Raw genomic sequence first — 21281 nt, 5'->3', positions numbered from 1 at the left:
TGCACATACACACACATACATATACACATGTATAATTATCCATTTGTCAGATCTTTCTCTGGATACAGATAACATCTTTCATTATATGTCTTTTATAGTTAATTGGGTATTTAGAATAGATTAAATAAATTATTTGTTCATATCATTCTCAAAAAGTATTGCTATTACTATATACAATGTTTTCTTATTATGCCTAAAGGCATAATAAGTATCTTAATAACTATTAATATTTATAGGGATTTTAATAACTCTTTGGGCATAAATTCCAGATTGCTCTCCAAAATGGTTGGATCACTTTAGAATTCCACAAATAATATATTAATTTCCCAATTTTTACACATCCTCTCCAACATTTGTCACTTCCCCCTTCTATCATTTTTGTCAATGTGATAGGTATAAAATGATATCTCAAGGTTGCTTTAATTGGCATTTCTTACAAAATAATAATAACTTAGAACATTTTTCTCTGACTATAAAATGTTTTGATTTCTTTTTGAAAAACTGCTTATTCATAAACTTTGGCCATTCATTAATTGGGGAATAACTGGTATTTTTATAGATTTGACAAAGTTCTAGTTATTATTTGTAAATTTCCCTTCATCTTATTTTTACTCACTATTTTTGGTCTTAGCCTCTCTTTTTATCCTATCCTTGTTATCTTTTCCTTCCCCCTTATGCTCCAATTCCTCATTTTACCCATCCCACTAAAATTCTTTTCTTTCCCTTCTCCCCCAATTTCCTAAACTTATTCTATACACCCTTTTAATAGTCCCCCACATTTTATCAACCAATTTTCTCACCTCTTTGGAAGTTCAGAAGACTTCTAATCCTCTTCAAATGTATACTTTGCTTCTTCTTTAACCCAAATGAGAGAAAGGTCTGAATATTATCAAATCTCTACTCCCACCTGTTTACTCTGTATTAGCTCTTCTTTCATACTCTGTTTTTTGTGAGATAATTTCTCCTTATCACTTTCTTCTAACCAATTTTATTTTTTTAGAATTACCCCATCATACATAATTCAGCCCGCAATATTTCTTTCAAATTACCTTAATAATATTAAGTTTTAAGAATATGGATAAGATTTTTGTATATCATAAGTAGTTTAACCTTTATCAATATCTTATAATTAGTCTTTAATGATTTTTTTTCTGTTTTTTTCTGGATCTTTTATATTGAATTTTCCATTAAGTTTTGTCTTTTTTGTTACATATACCTGAAAGCTTTTCAGCTCATTAAATGTCCTTTTTTCATTCAGTATTATATGCAATTTTGCTTGATAAGTTATTCTTACATGCAACCCTAGCTCCTTTGCTATTTGAAATATAATGTTTTAAGACCTATGGTCTTTTAGTGTAGAAGCTGCTAGGTCTTCTGAAATCCTGATTTTTTTCCATGGTATTTAATTATTTTTTGTTGCTTACAATATTTTCTCTTTAACCTGGGACCTTTGAAACTTGGATATGAGTTCCTTTAAGTTTTCTTTCTAGGTCTCTTTCAGGTAGTTATCGGTAGATTCTTTCTATTCTTATTTTACCTTCTTGTTCTAGAACTTCGGGACAATTTTCCTTAATAATTTCTTGTAATATTATATCCAGAATCTTTTTTGATCCTAACTTTTAGATAGTGCAACAATTTCTGACTATCCTTGATTTGTTCTCTGAATTGTGTTTCTATTGAGATATTTCAGGTACTCGTCTGTTTCCCCCCCCCCCCCTCAGGTTCTCTAGTTTTTGTATCTTGGTATCTTATAATGTTATTCAATTTCACTTGCTCAATTTTTAGTTTTCAAAGAGTTATTTTCTTCTTTAAGACTCTGTATCTCTTTTTTTAAATTGGTTAACTTTCTTTTCATAACTTCCTTGGATTGCCTTTTCTTCCTAATTTTTTCTTATTCTCTTTTATTTTATTTTCATTTCTTTTTAAGTCCTTCCAAGATTTTTGTTTGTGAGTGTGACCACTTGATATCACTCTTTGGAACAGGAGTGGATTTGATTTTTTTATTGTTTGTTTGTGGTTTTGATATTCTTTGTTTTTTTGTGTTTTTTTTTTAATTTAAATCTTCCTCTGATTATCTTCTTTTACATCAAAGTGGCCATCAGCAGTCAAGTTTCTTTTTGGGTTACTCATTTTTATTTTTAATTTGACATTTTATTTTCAGCAGCTTAATATTTATTATCAAGTTTTAATTCTGAGTATATAAATGTTCTGGGCTCAGATCCTTCTTATTGTTGTTTTCTGAATTCTGTCTAGGGATTCAATTTTAGGGGCTCTTCTCTTTCTCTCCTAAGCTCTAGTCACAGTGTCCCCAAAATGTTCTTGCTCTCTGCAGTATCATGCTCACCAGGCTTGTGCTCACTCCTCTTCCTCCCCAACAATATAACCAAGGGATCACATCTGGTGGGTACCCAGTAGGCCTGGTTTTTCAAATGCCTTTTAGTTTTACAAATTCTTGTCCTCTATCAATTTTAGAGATCAGACATTTGTCAGAAAACATAGAATTTAGAATTGAAAGACCTTAGTGCTCTTGGAGTTCAACCCTCTTATTTTATTTTTTTTATTATAGCTTTTTATTTACAAGATATATGCATGGGTAATTTTTCAGCACTGACAACTGCAAAACCTTTTGTTCTAATTTTTCCCTTCCTTCCCCTCATCCCTCCCCCAGATGGCAGGTAGACCAATAAATCTTAAATATGTTTAATACAATATATGTATACATATCCATACAGTTATTTTACTGCACAAGAAGAATCAGATTTTGAAATAATGTAAAATTAACCTGAGAAGGAAATAAAAAAATGCAGGTGATCAAAAAATAGAGGGATTGGGAATGTTATGTAGTGGTTCATACTCATTTCCCATAGTTCTTTCCCTGGGTATAGTTGGTTCTATTCACTATTGAACAAATGGAACTGATTTGGTTCATCTCATTGTTGAAAATGGCCACATCCATCAGAATTGATCATCATATAGTATTGTTGTTGAAGTATACAACGATCTCCTGGTCCTGCTCATTTCACTCAGCATAAGTTCATGTAAGTCTCTCCAGGCCCTTCTGAAATCATCCTGTTGGTCATTTCTTACAGAACAATAATATTCCATAATATTCATATACCACAATTTATTCAGCCATTCTCCAATTGATGGGCATCCACTTAGTTTCCAGTTTCTGGCCACTACAATGAGGGCTGCTACAAATATTATTGCCCACACAGGTCTCTTTCCCTTCTTTAACATCTCTTTGGGATATAAGCCCAGTAGTAACACTGCTGGATCACAGTTTGACAACTTTTTGGGCATAGTTCCAAATTGCTCTTGAGAATGGCTGGATGTATTCACAGCTCCACCAACAATGTATCAGGGTCCCTGTTTTCCCACATCCCCTTCAATATTGAGCATTATCTTTCCCTGTCATTATAGCCAATCTGACAGGTGTGTAATGGTGTCTCAGAGTTGTCTTAATTTGCATTTCTCTGATTAATAATGACTTGGAGCATCTTTTCATGTGGCTAGAAATAGTTTCAATTTCTTTGTCTGAGAATTGTTCATATCCTTTGGCCATTTATCAATTCAACCCTCTTATTTTAAAGGTGAAAAATATAAGATCCACTGAGGTCAAATAGATGTTAATCTGAATCTATTAAAAATAGTGATGTGAAGACAAACGAGATTTAATTTTTATCCTTAACATCTTAGTAGTACATGGTATATATTAAGATCTCAATAAATATTTGAAAAATCAAATTTTCTGATCTTTTATTGTCTTTTCAATCATATTAATTTTGTTTTTGTGCAAAGCTTCTTAATTTCATACAATTAAAATGATTTTTTTGCCTTTTATTTCCTCATTATTGCATCTAGTATTAGAAACTTCCCATATTTAGAATTATAAACATTCTATATTCCTCAAATTTTATCACTGCACTTTTTTGTAGTAGAAAGGAACTGGAAACTGAGTGGATGCCTCATCAGTTGGGAAATGGCTGTATAATTTATGATATATGAAAATAATGAAATATTATTATTCTATGAAAAGTGATCAGCAGGATGATTTCAGAAAGTCCTGGAGAGACCTACATGAACTGATGCTGAGTGAAGTGAATAGAACCAACAGAACATTGTACATGGCAACAACAAGATTATGTGATGATCAACTGTGATGGACTTGGCTCTTTTCAACAATGAGGTGATTCAGGCCAATTGCAATAGACTTTGATGGAGAGAGCCAAATGCATTCAGAGAGGGGACTATGGAGACCAACTGTGGTTCACAACAAAGTATTTTCACCTTTTTATTGTTTGCTTGCTTGTCTTTTTCTCTCCCTTTTTTCTCTTTTGATCTGATTTTTCTTGTGCTGCATGATAAATGTAGAAATATGTCTAGAGATATGTTTAGAAGAATTGCACATTTAACTTATATTGGATTACTTGCTGGTTAGGGGAGAAGAAAGGAGGAAAGGGATAGAAAAAAATTGCAACACAAAATTTTGCAAGAATGAATATTGAAAATTTTCTTTGCATGTATTTTGAAAAATAAAAAGCTATTCTTGTAAAACAATTTTAACACTGCATGATGTTTTATAGTCATGTTGTTTGCCCATTTGAATTTTTTTGAGGTTTGTGGTCCAAGGAAGGTTTGACTATTATTGCATTGCATCATCTTGACCGAGCTGATGCTGGTAAATTCGGCAGGTGTTCTTATTTCCACATCTGAATTTATTATAGGGATAAGAGGTAAGGATGTAGATAATCTGATGTTTTATGTATCATCATTTCTAACATATAATGATTCAAAGCTCTCATACTTTGCATGAACAAGTTTAACCTACCTTACTTGCTATCAGACTTTCATATCTATTAGCTTGGTAACTTGGTAGTTGTATCATTTTTTAATGTAAATTGCTTCCCCCCTCCTTTCTTTGGTTGGTAAGATGCTTCTTTTGCTTATTTTTAAAAGTATGAGTGAATATCTTGTCATTAATAATATCTGTTTGATATATGCATTAGGCTATTTTATAATTCTGAAAGAATAAAGTTTCCCAGTGGTTTCATGTAGCATAATATTTCGAGTTATGACAATAGAGAGTTTTAGAAGATTTTAGCAAGGTAGAACAACTTTAAGCACAAATCCTAAGATATACCATTTTTCCGTCATCTGAAGATTAACTTCTATTGAACAAGGTTGATGTAAACTGAGGGTCTTCAATTCAGGGTTGGACACTAGGTACGGTTTTGCTATCATTGTTGCTTGTTTTTTATTTTTTTCTTCCACAATTTATGAAATAATATAATAAATCAGTGGGGGATCAGATTATAGATTCATTAAACTAGAGCTACAAAAGATTAGAGAGGCCATCTACTCCAACCCCTTCAATTAAGGAAGATATTTTAGGGAAAGATTTTCCCACAATCTGTATTGATTGGTTATCAATAGAACATAAGCTCTGTGAAGGCAAAGACTGTTTTACACTTTGTTTCCTCAACACTTAACACATAAGCTGGCAGATAATAGGCACTCAACATATGCTGAATGAAATTAATTGAATTATCCAAAGTGTTCTTTTAATTTCAGTTGCATTGATTTTATTTATATAAAAAGTTTTATTTTTAATTTCATGTAAGTAAAATTGTTTTCTCTTTTATAGTCTCCTATTCTATATTGATTTGTCTTCTATTCACAGATATGAAAGTTATATTCTTATAACCTTTTCTAATTTGATCATAGTTTAACTTTTTTATTTGAATTTTTTATCCATTTGGGATTTATTGTGGTATACAGTATAAGAAAGGTTTGACAAGTATGAGAGAGGTCTTAGCTGAATCATTTTGACTAAATTGATTTGGGTCGACTCAGGACAGCTATTTTTATTTCCACATCTGAATTTGCTGCAGGAAGTGGGGTGGAGGCAGGCGTATAGGCCGTCAGATGGTTTATGTACCATCATCTCCAACATTTAATGGTGTAAAACTTGTCCTTTGTATGGATCAGTTTTAACCTACCTGACTTGCTATCAAAATTGCATATCTCTCAGTTCAGTAACTTGGGAGCAATATAAAAATTTTAAATTAATTGCTTCTCCTTCTACCTTCTTGGAATTAGGACTGCTTCCTTGGCTTCTCCTTTCTGGCCATGCATAAAACATTTTGCTATTAACAATGGTCTATTCTGTAAAAGCTTTGGGCTGTTTTGTAATTTGTAAAGTTACCCCCATCCCCAACTCCATGGGGTAATCCTGGACTCTTAAGGGATATGACATTGGAGCATGAGTTCTGAGAGTTCTAATGAAGCAGGAATGGCTGAGTTCTGAGAGTTCTAATGAAACAGGAATGGCTGTAAGCAGAAAGCTTGCAATGTGCTCTTGGTCAGTCTTCTGAGGACTAGACTATGTATGCGTAGAAAGAGTTGAGATTGATCAACAGGTAATAGTAAAAATATCGATAAGTGGTGTGGTGGATCACGAGCTGGACCTGGAATCAGGAAGATTTGAATTCAAATATAACCTTAGACAGCTGGTAGCTATGTGATGGGCAAGTCACTTAACTTCTGCCTCAATTTTCTCATTGTATAATGATAGTGATAATAACATCTACCTCATAGTTATAATGAGGACATCTGCAAAGTGCTTTGCAAACCTTAAGGTGCCACATAATGCTAGATATTATTAATAATCATTTCCGTCCCTCGTTTAAGAATTTCTTGGAATTTCACTTTTTCATTTTAGCCCAACTAGTAAATGATATGCAGATGCTAGCTCTTAATAATTTGTTTGTATATCTATATTTGTAAAATGAGGAGATTGGATCAGAGGATGTTTAAAATCTTTTGAAGTTCTAAATCTATAATTCTATAACTTAGTTTTGCAGGTGGCCCCATTATCATGTAGAGAGCCAAGGTCTGTGTTCAAACCCTTCTCCAGATATCTATAACCAGCTAAGTGGCAAAATAGATAGAACCTTGGACCTGGAGAAAGGAAATCTCATCTTCTTGGGTTCAAATCTGGGCTCAAACACTAACTGTCACTCTGCGGCAAGTCATTTAACCTCATTTACCTCAGTTTCCTCATTTGTAAAATGAGCTGGAAAAGGAAATGGTGAACCACTCCAGTGTCTTTGCCAAGAAAGATGGGATCAAAGAAAATTGGACATGACTGAAATGACTGACATAAATATGTCTATTTACAACTTATGAAACTACATCATTAAATGTGCTACCATCTATATTAGGTGTAGATGGTTCGTTGGATCACAGATCAGGTGGCAGAAAGGACCATACAAGGATCTAGTGCAATCCTTTCATTTTACAGATTTAGAAATTCACAAGGTCATAAAGTTAATTGATTATAGAAAAAAGATTTGACTTCAGGTCCTATCACTCTGATCTGAGTCAGTACTCCTTTGATACACAAGATCAGCTCTCAATACTCAGAAGACTACCATTTAGGAAACAGTTTTGTGTTTTGAAGGATTAGAACATTTTAGAAAAGAAATTATTGTTCCAGTCATTTTCTGGACCCATGAAGTATAGTGAAAAGAGGGCTAAACTGGATTTAAGAGAGCCTTATGCTAAGTATTTTTTAAATGCTCACTAGTAGTGTGATCTCGAACAAGACAATTTAACTTCTTTCTGCCTCAGTTTCCTCATCTGTAAAATACAGATAGAAATATTTATGCTTCCTACCTAACTAACATAGTCGTTGTGAGTCATAAACTTTGCAATCATGGAAGCACTGAGAGACAGGAGTAACTATGGTGATATGTTTCATGATTTAATAATAAAAAATAGCTCTTTCCCCCAAATGACTGAAAATGGTTGGATTTTTTTTTTTGTAAGGGAAGGTGAAATTATTTTGTTTTGGCTTCTGAAGATGAAAAAAGGATGCTGTTAAATATTAATAATGCCATTAGGAAACCATCTAGGGAGATAAAAACATGTTCTGGCCACCCTACACTATTTTGCATTTGATAGATAATAAGAAAAGTCGTTTTCCCTTATTGTCAGTTCATTTGTATGCAAAGATAGGGCAGGTGCAGCAAAGATGATTTTATTCACTCTGTGGGGACATGTTTCTTAGATCCCCTCCTATAACCCCCAAGAAGAACATTTCCCTCTCTTTGGCTCTAACAGCACGGCCAACTGAAGTTTTACTGATAAAAAGAGTTCAATTTGACTCAGCACATTTTCTTAAGTACCTACTATAGGTAATCCGCGTAGGTTCAGAGATGCAGAAATAAATTTAATGTGGACAGAGTCTCTCCTTAAATGTGATAATCTATTCTATCTGAAGAGTGATTTAAAGGTTATGAAGTGCTTTCTTCACAACTCTACAAGACTAGTACCACAAGTCTTACTGTCCCCATTTCACAGAGGGACAAACAGAGGTTCAGAGTAGTGGATGACTGAACCTCAATCACGGAGCCTCTAGATAATATCGAACCCAAATCTCCTAACTTCAAATATAGGACTTTAATGTTGTACAGTGTTATTTCTCAGAGAGATTCCAGTCAAATAGAGGGCTAAAAGAGGTAAATAAAATAGTATCTGATCAAATAATTTGAGACGTGAAAAGCATAGTATATGGTGATTCCAAGGGGGACAGTAATTGTGGAAGAAGTTTCCTTTGACTATGAGATAACTGAAGGCCTTGACCAGGACCAAAGGGCTACTATTTATCTGGAGTAGGATTTGAACAGAGACCTTGGCTCTCTACACTATGATGGGGCCACCTGCAAAACTAAGTTATAGAATTATAGATTTAGAACTTCAAAAGATTTTAGACATCCTCTGATCCAATCTCCTCATTTTACAAATACAAAAGCTGAAGCTCATAGATGAGAAGAGGATATTTCCCACAAATAGTTAATCACCTTAAGATGACCTAGTAGCTCATTCCCTCCCAATTTTGTTTATTTTTGTTTTTGTTTTTCTTGGCCCACATCGAAGTATACCTTCTCTGAAGAACACCAGAACATAATGAGATTTTCTTCTGACTTCCCACAGTGCCCACAGTGTCCTGAACTGAACTGTTTTATGTACAATCTCTGCTTTTCCCTGCTCCAAAATCTTCTAGTCCTTTGTCTTCTGACATTGCCTCAAAAATATCACATTTTTTTCTTGCAGAAAAAATCTTATTCATCCCTTTCCTTCATGTCCCATCCACAAATAGCAGCTATACACATCACTGAAATCAGAAGTCAGTTTAAGGTAGTTTTTCTTTTGACTCATGCATCATCTCCATCTGGTGGTCAACAAGGGAGATTTCAGATGTGAACTTTATCAAATTTTATGGAAGCTAAGTGGGAACATTTCCAGAAATAAATTCAACTAATTTAGTTCAATTCAACAAACATCTATTATTCTTTCATGTAGGTCAAAAATAAAGATTGCCTATAGGCAATCTTGTCTCCTTGTATAGTTTATTTTTTGTTTGTTTGTTTGCATTTGCATTTTCATCAGTATAGGGGAAATGGTTTCTGATTAATCATTCTAACAATGAAGAAAATCTATATTACAATGTATTGTCTTTAAGAGTTTAGTGAGTATCCTGGGAAGTTTTGTGATTTTCCAAATATATGTCAGAGACTTGACTTAAACGTAGGAGTCTTGATTGTAAATGGCTGTTTTGTTTTGGCATGATAAAAGAATAGTGAATAGGACAATATGAGAAAGGACCACTGTTGTGCTGACAAAAATTTAATAACTAGCTTTCTGAAAAAAAACAATATAAGCAATTTTAATATACATTATTGAACTTTCTCCATCATTTCCTTAAGGCGAGACAAAAAAACAAAATAGACTAATCCCTGATTTGTGGTACTTGCTGATTTCCAAGGTGTAAATGATCACAATGAAAATTTAACAATAAGCAAGCCTGAGCTGGCTCTATCACAATCCTGAAAATGATTAATAATTGTGCTTTGTTTTCTATAGCTATTGGTTTTCTAAGATGTCATTAAGTTCTGAGGCAAATAATAGTAGAAGCACATATGAGTGTGGTAATGACTTTCATCAATAAAATGGGAGATATGATTTTGAACAGTTAGAGAATCTCACAGTTGGAAGAGACCTCAGCAGCCATTTTGGTATTATTGCTTATTGCAGTCATGTCTTACTCTTCATGACCCCATTTGGAGTTTTCTTGGAAAAGATAATGGAGTAGTTTGCCATTTCATTCTCTAGCTCATTTTACAGTTGAGGAAACTGAGGCAAACTGAGGTAAGTGAGTTGCCCAGGGTCATCTAGGTAATAAATGTTTGAGGCTAGATTTGAACATGTGAAGATGAATCTTCCTGATTCTAAGCTCACTGTTCAAATATTTAATTTTCTTTTCTTTTTTATTTGCTTATTCAGATCCAGATTTGGGTACTGTCCATCTTACTCTTTTGAAAAGATGAGGCAGCAAACAGGGATCATTTCGGAAGTGCTTATCTTGGCGAAGGAATCTGATTATAACAGTCCTGGGCATGGAGGACATTGGATTCTAAGACTAGATTTTAATCCCAGGCTGGTCACATTGTGTGAATTTGACCTTCTTTGACCTCCGATTCATCCTCCATAAAATAAATATTGTGGAACGAGGGACTAGTTCTCCCTATCCTGCCAGGAAATGTACCTAAATTCACTGCTAATAGATGTAGGATCTTTAACCTATTCCATTTCTTGCTTAAATAGCTTAGTGTCCACCCAATCTCCTCCTGGAGATTTACCATATTGGCGCCAGACAATGTGAACTACCATCTTTTCACAAGATCATTGGATCCAATGCAACCATCTGCATGCAAAGCATTGATGGGCAGTAAATCTTTAAGATCTCTCCCAGGGCCATCATCCCAGAATCCTCTCTGATATGACCTTGCTAGATGCATGTATGTGCATCCAAATTGGGAGGCTACTATTGCAGAAATTTTATTTATGCATAAATATGGGTGAAGGATTGTGTTCAAGACATTGCCAGGAAGAGAGACCTGGAAAAGGCCTTGATCTGAGGTGACATCTTCAGCTAGGCTGGACCCAGCCTCATCCAGTCAGTCTGTGGCCATCCCCAGAGAGCCTCCCACGAAACCAACCTTAAATTTTACAAAGCACTGACTTTAAAATCTAGTCTCAAAAGAAAAGTCCAGCATCACTGACTGCATTTTTCAGGGTCAGGAAAAATGGAAAATATAGTTCCCTTCACTCTCCAGCTGAAAAATAAAGCTGTATCCAAATCATTACTATCACCTGTATTCTCTAGCCTCCTGTCCCGGAGAAGCAGTGTGGTAGGGGATTATTCTATTCAGTATCTAGAGTCAAATGACCTCTAGGGCTCAAGTCAAAGATCTTTCATTTACTGAGTACGAGGTTTTTTATAAGCCCTTCAACCTTGAAACCTCAGTTTCTTCTCCAGTAAAATCCTGGCACAATTTACTTATTACCTGTTGTTATAAAAAGTACTTTGGAAACTTTAGAAGAATGAGCATGATTACTTAAAGAAAAAAAATCTTTCTGTTGTTATAAAAAGTACTTTGGAAACTTTAGAAGAATGAGCATGATTACTTAAAGAAAAAAAAATCTTTCTGGCTTTCCACTGTTATTTTGTTTTCCTTTTATGTCCTCTTTGTGTCTTAGGCAACTTTTCAAAACAAAAACACCTAGCTAGAATGGAGAAAATGATAAGAAAAACACATATTCAGGCTCTAAAATTGGCCTCCTGGGCTTCTTATAGTATAATCCAATTGGCTGGTGTGAGAGAAGGCAATATGTTCAATGGGAAAAAAATGACCCAAGAAATGGTTATTTTGAGAAAATGCCATGAGCTTCCAAGAATCCAAATCAGATTTGCTAAATGCTTCATGAGCATCTAAAGAGTGATTGGATCATAGTTTTGTTTTTAGGGGGGGGTTCCCAAATAAGTATTAAATCAGGAGTTCTTCCAAAAGTCCAATTTTCTGGACTAACTTCCATAGCCTGATGTCATTGATTTTTTGTGGTAGTCATTCTTTCAATCATGTCTATCGGTGACCCCATTGTGGGTTTTCTTGGCAATGTTTTTCATTTCCTTTTTCAGTTCTTTGACAGATGAGGAAACTGAGGCAATGAATGTGATGTTCCCAGAAGAATGAAGTGATTTTCCCAGGGTCACACAGCTAGTAAGTGACTCTGGACCTGGGAATAAAAATATAAATAGAAATGGTCTTTCCCTCAGTGAGATTACTTTCTAATGGAAAAGATAACAATAAAAAAGGAAACTGAAAAGTTGAGAATGGGGTGAGTCATGGACAGATTTTGGGGGGAAATTTAATCTCAGAGGTTTGAAATAACTTGGATTTATGACCATATATAGGAGGGCAGGGCTACGCACAAACTCCACAGAGAGTGCAAAGATTGAACTGCTTGCCTTCAGACTCTTTCAGTTAACCCCACCTGGTTACTTAGGACTTCATCAAACCCCATTGGACTATAAGTATCCCCAGTGCTTAACACAATACCTGGCATACTATAGGTGCTTAATAAATGCTAGCTGACTTGAATCGACTTCTGAAGAGGTATTTTGCTATTACAGAAATATTGGAACAACAGTGAATAGTCCGAATCTTCAAATGTCAAAGGTGCAGATGACCTCATTCAGTCCAATCTGCACTTGAACTAGAATCACCAATAAATGGTCATCCATCCTCTGCTAGGATGCCTACAGGAGGGGAGCACCTACTATCTCTTATGAAAACCCCATTTCCATTTGGTAGAGCTCTAGCGATTAGAGATTCTCCCTAACATTAAGCCTCAATTTCGCTTTCTACCCATTGTTCCTACCCCTGATTTCTGGAATCAAACACATTCTAAAGCCTGACTTTCCAAATCTTCTTTTCACTTGATTAAACATTTTACAAGTCTTTCAATACGTGTCATGATCTTGAGGTCCTTCACGCAGACACTCCTCCTTCAAGGGCTCTTCAAATTAACATCCTTCTTGAAATGTAGTACCTAGGGGAAAGCATACATAGAATCATGGTCTTAGAATTGGGAAGGAGGTTATAGATCTTTGAATGTAACATCCTCATTTTCCCAGATGAGAAAGTGAATCACCCAAATTATAGTATTTTTTAAATTGAAACACCATTTCCTTGACTGTGTATTTTATAAAGACTTAATTCCTTTATTGTAGAATTTAATGCTATTGTTAGCTAGTCATGTGGAATATTCTTTTTTTCCTCTCTCTGCTTCTAACTGTACTGATGCTATGACTCAAAGTCATAGAATCTTCATGGCATCTGCTAATCAATATTATCAGAGGTAACTGTCTTACTTCTCTACATTCTTCGCCTTTTTTCTATTAATTATTTGCTTTTTTTATCCTACACACACACACACACACACACACACACACACACACACACACACACGCACACACACATATATATATACGCATATATGCATATATATATACTTGCTTTAATATATCTTTTTTTTTCTTTTTCCTTTTTCTTTTTTTTTTTCTTTTTTGTTTTGCTGAGGCAATTGGGGTTAAGTGACTTGCCCAGGGTCACACAACTAGGAAGTGTTAAGTGTCTGAGACATCTGAACTCAGGTCTTCCTGACTTCAGGCTAGTGTTCTATGCACTGCCCACTTACCTGCTCTTTTTATATATCTTTGTTTGAATAGTGTCTTACCCATTAAACTGTAGACTCCTAGAAGGTGGTTACTGACTGGAATATAGAAGAGGCTTAATATTGAGTGGCTAAGAGTGAAACAAAGGCAAGATAGCATGGGTCAATAATCAGATTATCTGGGTTCCAGTCCTGGCCCTTCTATTAATGAGCTGATACAAGCCATTTTGTTTTTCTCAGACTCAATGTCTCCTTGAAAAAATTTTTCCTTGGACTTTATTCTCTTTTAGTACTTTTGCTCTCATTATACAGGTCTATACTTTTATGGTAGCCTACAGTTTTTAAAGAGTTACCTTTTCAACAATCAGGTGATTCAAGGCAATTCCAATAGACTTTTGATGGAAAGAGCCATACAATTCCAGAAAAAGAATTAAGGAGACTGAATGTGGATCAAAGCATAGTATTTTCCCATTTTTTGTTGTTTTTGTTTGCTTGTTGTTTTTTTTTTTCCTTTCTTGTGTTTTTTCCTTTTGGTATTTTTTGTTTGTTTGTTTGTTTGTTTTTGTTTTTGTTTTGTGTGTGTGTGTGTGTGTGTGTGTGTGTTGTATGTAGTATGAAAAATACAGAAATGCATTTAGAAGAATTATACATGTTTAACCTATATCAGATCCCTTGCTATCTTGGAAAGAGAAGAGAGTGGAGGAGAGAAAAATTTGGAACACAATGTTTTACAAAGATGAAAGTTGAAAACTCTCTTTGTATGTATTTGAAAAAATAAATTACTCTTTTTTAAAAGAGTTACCTGGACCACTAAACTCCAGTCAACTAGATATTCAGCTATGCTCCTTCCCTGCTTAAATATTCTGACATGACTGATGCAAACTTCCATTCAGAATTCAGAAGGCTCATTTTCTCTCTCACTGTTCACTGAAGCAACAAAGAAGAGACTCTCGTATCTCTTCAAAAAGATATGAAAGAAAAAGAATTCACAACAAATTCAATAAAATGTACATATATATATATATGTGCATGTGTGTGTTCATACATGTCTTTGTGTGTATGTAAACATGTATGTATATATGTGTGTATGTCTATAACAGATAGTACAGGGATAAAAAGTGGGACCAGAATCAAGTCAAATCTGACCCCAGACACTTACTAGCTGTGTGATCCTGCACAAACCACTTAAGCTTTTTCTCCTTCAGTTTTCTCAACTATAAAATAGGGATAATGATAGAACCTACCTTACAGAGTTGTTGTGAGGATCAAATAGGGTCATATTTGAAAAGCATTTAACACAATTCCTGGCACAAATTAAACTAGAATTATGATTAATGTGTAATATAATAAAATATATGTATAATGTGTATTTGGGTGGATGTATGTGCATTTGTGTGTTCTGGAATACTAGAAATAACCAGTTAGTGGCAAGACTCAGTGTCTGGAGATGAGCAAATCTGCTGGAACTATTGATAGGCCTCTGATCCCACTACAAAGCCTACAATACTAAGCAGAAGCAGTAATTTTCCCTCATGTGATGGTAAGTCATACATGCTGGGTCATGGCCAGAAGCCACTGAATTAAAGCACACACTTGGAAATAAAATTATTTTAGTTTCCCGTGGTTAAAAATTAATGTCATTGTTGACCTGTGGAGAGAACTGAGAATACAAACACTGAGAAAGAAAACAGAATTGTTTGGCATCTAACATTTCACAAAAATCTCCTGAAGATAGCTTCTCTTTCAGAGAGATAGGCTAGAGAACGTGTTAACTATCCATTTTTCCACACTGTGTAAGCTGGCATGCTGTGAACATTATATCCATTTCTGTTTCTGTCTCTGTTTCTCCCTCCTTCTCTTTCCCTCTATCTCTCTGTCTCTCCCCCCCTTCCTGTCTCTCTGTGTCTCTCTCTCCCCATTTTCTTCCTTCCCTTACTCTTTCCTTTTCTTCCTCTCTCTCTCCCTTCCTCCCCATCTCTGTCTGTCTTTCTCTCTCTTTCCCTCTCCCTTTCCCTCTAATCCCTCTCTCCCTCTCTCTCTCTTCCCTGCGCTGTCTGTCTCTCTCCCCCTCCCTCTACCTGTTCCTCTGCTTCTCTCTCCCCCGTTCTTCCTACCTATCCCTCATACTCTTTCCCTTTCCCTCTGCCCTTTTCCCTACCTCTTTTCCTCTCCTTCTTATCCTCTTCTTTCTCTACTTTCCCCCTTCTGTCTCTTTCTCTTCCCTTCCTCTTTCCTCTCTCCCTCCTGCTTCTTACTCTCCCTTCCCTTTCCCCTTTCCCCATCTTCCTCTTCTCTCTTCTCCTGTTCTCTCTATCCCAGCAATGATATTATTGCAGGATCCCCTAGAAAAATCCTTGCTGCGATGCAGTTTAATGTGCTGTCTTTCTCCCCATTGGAGAGTCACTTAAAGAAAGGCCCATTTCAGCAGTGACTGTGCCTTTCACAATAGCCTAAATCAAAGACATGGTCCATCTCTGATCCCAAGTCTCTTCTTTTTACAATGTTGCACATGATGTCCTTCTCCTGGCATTCAATTCCAGGGGAAAGTATTTCTCAATAGACAAAAATACAGGTGATTTCTTTTATCAGAAAATGAAAATGTTTTTTACTTTTTTTCCTTAGGGAATATCGAAGCAAATTTTGTGTTCGACCGCATTCATTTGAAGAACCATTTGTTTATTAAAACACCTGTTACTTGTCAGGCAGCATGCAGTAGAGGTAAAAAGAACCACCTTAAAGTCAGAAACTGGGCTTTGATGGCTGCCTCTGATAGTTGGCTATATGGCCCTGGCTGAATTACTTCCCTTCTCAGAAACCCAGAAAATTTCTAAAACCCTAAGCAGTATAAAAGGTGCTGATTTGCATTGGTAGAGAGAATTCCTCACTGGGAGTTCCTGATACCAATGAAATCATAGGTCTAATGAAAACTAACAAAAAAACCTGCCCTTCACTAATATAGATACTGTAGACACAAAGACAAGAATAAAACAAATTCTTTCTTCAAAAAGTCCACAGGCCTGGAATTAGGGATTCTCATCTTTCTGACTTCAAATCTAATCTCAGACACCTCCCAGCTGTGTGATCCTGGGAACTTAATCCTGTCTGCCTCAATTCCCTTATATGTAAAGCAAGCTAGAGAAGGAAATGGCAAACCACATCTCTGCCAACCAAAAAAACCCAAATGGAATAATAAAGAGTCAGACATGAGTGAACAGCAGCAAATAAAATATAGTGGCAATAAACTTATCGAAAAACAGAAATTTTATGGATAATTGGAATATCAAAAAGCAGAGAAATGACTTAGAAACAATTGATAGTTATTAAAGCCATCGTTTGTGGTCATTTCATTTGATTCTCATTACTTCATTTGATTTTCACAATATTATAAGGTAGGCCTGACATTTTTATCCAATCTTTTTTTTTTTTTTCAAATAGAAAAAGAATGGAAGTAACTTCCTGAGGTATATATAGCTATATATAGCAGAACCCAGCCCAGAGCTTGAAACTTCTGAATCTAAAACTAGTGTTCTTGTCTTTTTAAAACATACATTTTTCATTTTTATTGATGTCATGTATTTTTATCTCACCTTTATTTCTGAATCTATCTTCTCTCCTTTATATAACAAACAATTCTTTATCATGTTCTTAAATGGAAGGACAGAGAAATTGATTCAACAAAACTAACAAATATCTCTACTAAGTCTGAAAGTGTGCAAAATAAGCTATATCAGCAATCTCTCCATTCTGCAAAGAAAGAAGACATTACATTATTTAGTTTTTTTATTAGTGATAAATCTGATTACTTTATGCAACATTTAGTTTATTTTTGTTGTTCCTTCCATTTACATCATTATAATTTGTGTAAATTATTTTCATCACTGATTACTTTATTTCTACTTATTGTATCAGTTCATATAATTCTTTTGAGATTTCTCTAAATCTTCATAGTCATCTTTTCTTGAAGGCAATATAACTTGTTTAGCCATTCTCCAAATGATAAACATCTACTTTGTTTCCAATTCATTATTATAATAAACAGTGATGATATGAATATTTTTGGGTATGTAACACCTGACTTTCTGCTCTTACCCTCTTAGGGTATATATGTTTAGAAGTGGAATTTCTAAATCAAAGAGTATGGAGATTATGATCATTTTCTTAGTATAATTTCAAATTATTATTCCGAATGGTTAGACCACTTCTGAGCTCCATTAGCAATACCCTAACTTTTCACAAACTCTGAAATATTGACTCTTCCTATCTTTGGTATTTTTGCCAGTTTTCTAGGTGCAAGGTAAAACTTCAGAGCTATATTGATTTGAATTCTTTTATTATTAATGACTTGGAGCAGCTTTTCCTGTGGTTGTTAATAGTTTGAAAGTATTCATTTGAGATCAATTTTTAAATAACATTTGATCAGTAATACATTAGGGAATGTGTCTTTGTCATATATTTACACTAGTTTTTTATATATCTTTCACATCAGATCATTATCAAAAAATTTCTTAACATTCATTTTGTTTTATTTTGAGTTCTAAATTCTCTCACCACCCTTCCACATCCTTTGAGAAGGCAAACTATCTGACGCCTCTTGTCCACCTGAAGTTGTTTACAACATATGTCTATATTATTAATGTTGCAAAAATAAAAGCAAAAAAAAATTAAGAAAGGATGTATTTCAGCCATTTCTCTGAGTTCATCATTTCTCTCTCTAGAGGTAAATAAAATTATTCCTCGTAAATTCTTTGGAATTATCTCACATCATCTATCATTTTTATCAGAGTTGCCAACATCGTTCATAGTTGACTATTATTATAATATTACTGTTGCTATATAAAGTGTTCTTTATTCTGATCACTCACTTTGAATCAGTTGATATAAATCTTTCCAGGTTTTGCTAAAACCATCCTGCTCATCATTTCTTATAACACAGGAATATTTCATCACAATCATATGTCACAACTTGTTAGTCATTCCCCAACTAATGGGCAGCCCTTCAATTTCCAATTCTTTGCCACCACAAAATAAACTTCTGCAAATATTTTTGTATATTTAAGGGTTTTCTTTTTCTTTGATCTCTTTGGGATGGAGAAGTAGGAGTAGTATTGCTGGGTCAAAGGAATAGTAGTATAATTCTTTAGACATAGTTCCAAATTATCCTCCAGTCAAATGATTGGACTAATTCACAACTCCCCTAACTATGTAGTAATGTCCCTATTTTTCCGCATTCATTATCAAGAACATTTGATGCAAATATTTTTTTTCAGTTCGAAAGGTTCTCTTTTATTCCAGTTATATATACACAGCCTGGCAAGAAGATGGCTAAGGAGACACGTGTTGAGTTTGGGACAAGGCTGCATATGGTGAAGATTTATCAATTGGAAGCTCAAAGTGCTTTCTGGAAGTGGAGGCTAGTATATGATAGCATGGTAGCATGAAGTTACTAAAGGAGTAACAAAGTAAAAATTGGTCTAGGATGATGAATGCTTATCATAATAAAGTCCTGGTTTTCAGGAGGAGAGATGGAATTCTGGGTAGAAGGTAGAAAATGGAGACATAAACACATGTACATGTATCCTGAAAGATATGTAATAAGGGTTGTATCTCATGGTACGTGCATATTGTTCCTATCAGTAGATTCCATGTGCTAGCTCAGTCTTGAAAGATTCATGTACTTAGCTATGGGGAAGTGATCTCCTTAACAGTCTCTGGCTTTAAGAGATTCACATTCCAAGGGATTAGTGAACTTTTATGTAAATGAAATTTATTGAATATGGTAAATTATTACTCTATGATTTGTGGTGGTTTTATTTTTAATATCATTTGTTTTCTTAATTGTTTTCCTAATGCAGAATCCTATCTATGTATCTCAGATATAAACCCAACCAGACCATGGTAAATAGATTTTTGAATATGTTGCCATATTTTTTCTTACTAGTATTTTATTGACTTTTTGGATTTATAAACATTGGTCTAGATTTTTGTTTCTTTCATCAGACCTCCCTGGTTTAAGAAACAAAAACTATATTTGTTTCATAAGCAAAATTGGCTGATGCCTCTGCCCCTTTCCTACTCCCTATTATATCTATGCTAAATTCATTTTCATACATTAAATTAAAATCTCTATTTCTTTTTCTTTTAATCTGAGCATTTTATATTTTTATAGATAATCTTTATTTATAAATTCCAAAATTTGCTAGCATATAATAGGTTTTATTTTCCTTTTTCTCTTCTCTGTTTCCTATTTTCCTTTACCACATTTGAGTAAGCTGATTTCCACCTTCTTTTTGATAATGACTTTGTGAGTTAAAAAAAATGTCATTCTTTCCACCATCAATAAGTATCTGTCCCTTCTACATAGTCTATCTAGCAACTATGGTCTTAATGCTATCCCTTGCATGCAACTCTTTCATCTTCCCACTACCTGCTTTTTAAAAATTTTACTCATCTGTCCCCCATGCTTATTAATCATGTAAATTCTTCCAATGTGTTTATGTCTCTTCTAGTTTTTAAGATTTCTTCTTCTGTTCTCATGATTGTAGTTGATCAAAAAATGCCAGATTGTACATTCAGTTTCTGAATTCTCTCTTTTTTTTTTATTTGGTTGATATGTTGTCTCAGAGAATTGTTTCTCAGGGGAATGCCTTGACTCTATCTCAGAAATGTCAGTGTGTTGTGTCATCAATTTTGTTCACTTTCACATCATTATTAATTGTTTCTATGGTTGATTTTTGAACCTATTCATTAGTCAGGATATAATTATTAAGCCTCTATGTAAATCTGTATCTAAAAGTCTTGTTATCATAAAAAAGCCAAGTGAAAGAAATACTTGCTAATGAGGTTTTTTTATGAAACAGTTGTGATGCACATATTTTGAAAATGAGTAAGTTGAAGCTTCCATCTAGGATCTCTAAATGGATCTCTCCCCCCCAATCCCACCAAACATCCCAGAACTTTTACTGGTTGTGTGTGTGTTTATGTGTATTTGCAGGATTTAAACTCAAGTAATCGCAACTCCAAATCCTCTGGCCTGGAATGAAAATAATAATTTCTCACTATCCTATAGTACTCTATTCATTATAAATTTGTTTTCCTGCAATCAATCTGTGAAATAAATATTTTTATCCCCATAAAGAATAAAGTAGAGAAGTCAGAGAGGTTATACAAGAGATCCTAGAAAGTATCCTAGACTGATTTAAATAATTGTATTGTAGGTTATTTTTAGACTACAATAAGCCCAGAAGCCACAATAATATTAGTAACTCAACAAGCACTTTGAAAGCACCCACTCTGTGCCAGACACTATTCTGAGAAAGGAAAAGTAACAGCCCCTACTGTCTGTGAGGTAGGTGCCATTATTCAGTGTTTTGCAGATTAAGAAAATAGAGCTCAGAGAGATTAGCCAATTTTCCTGTGGTCGTATTTAATGTCAAAGCTAAGATATGAAATTAGGTCCTCCAAATTCTGACTCCAGCTCTTCTCCAATTTCTCTGTGACTATTATTGTCCTTGAATACCAGAGCTCCTTCTTTGCCCATTTTGCTTTCCTGTGAGCTTCACAAAAGTGAAATTCAACATGTTGATAAATTGAATGACATGTCTATGAAGCCACTAGGCTACAAATTAGCCAGTACTATAAATGGACCCATTCCAAACCAGCAGTCTCCCTCTTTCTACCTTTACTCAAGTACCCTAAAC

This window comes from Sminthopsis crassicaudata, chromosome 5 (genome assembly GCF_048593235.1).
Source record: "Sminthopsis crassicaudata isolate SCR6 chromosome 5, ASM4859323v1, whole genome shotgun sequence".
NCBI lineage: Eukaryota > Metazoa > Chordata > Mammalia > Dasyuromorphia > Dasyuridae > Sminthopsis > Sminthopsis crassicaudata.
The sequence above is the reverse complement of the archived record's forward strand: the minus strand, read 5'-3'. Positions refer to the sequence as shown.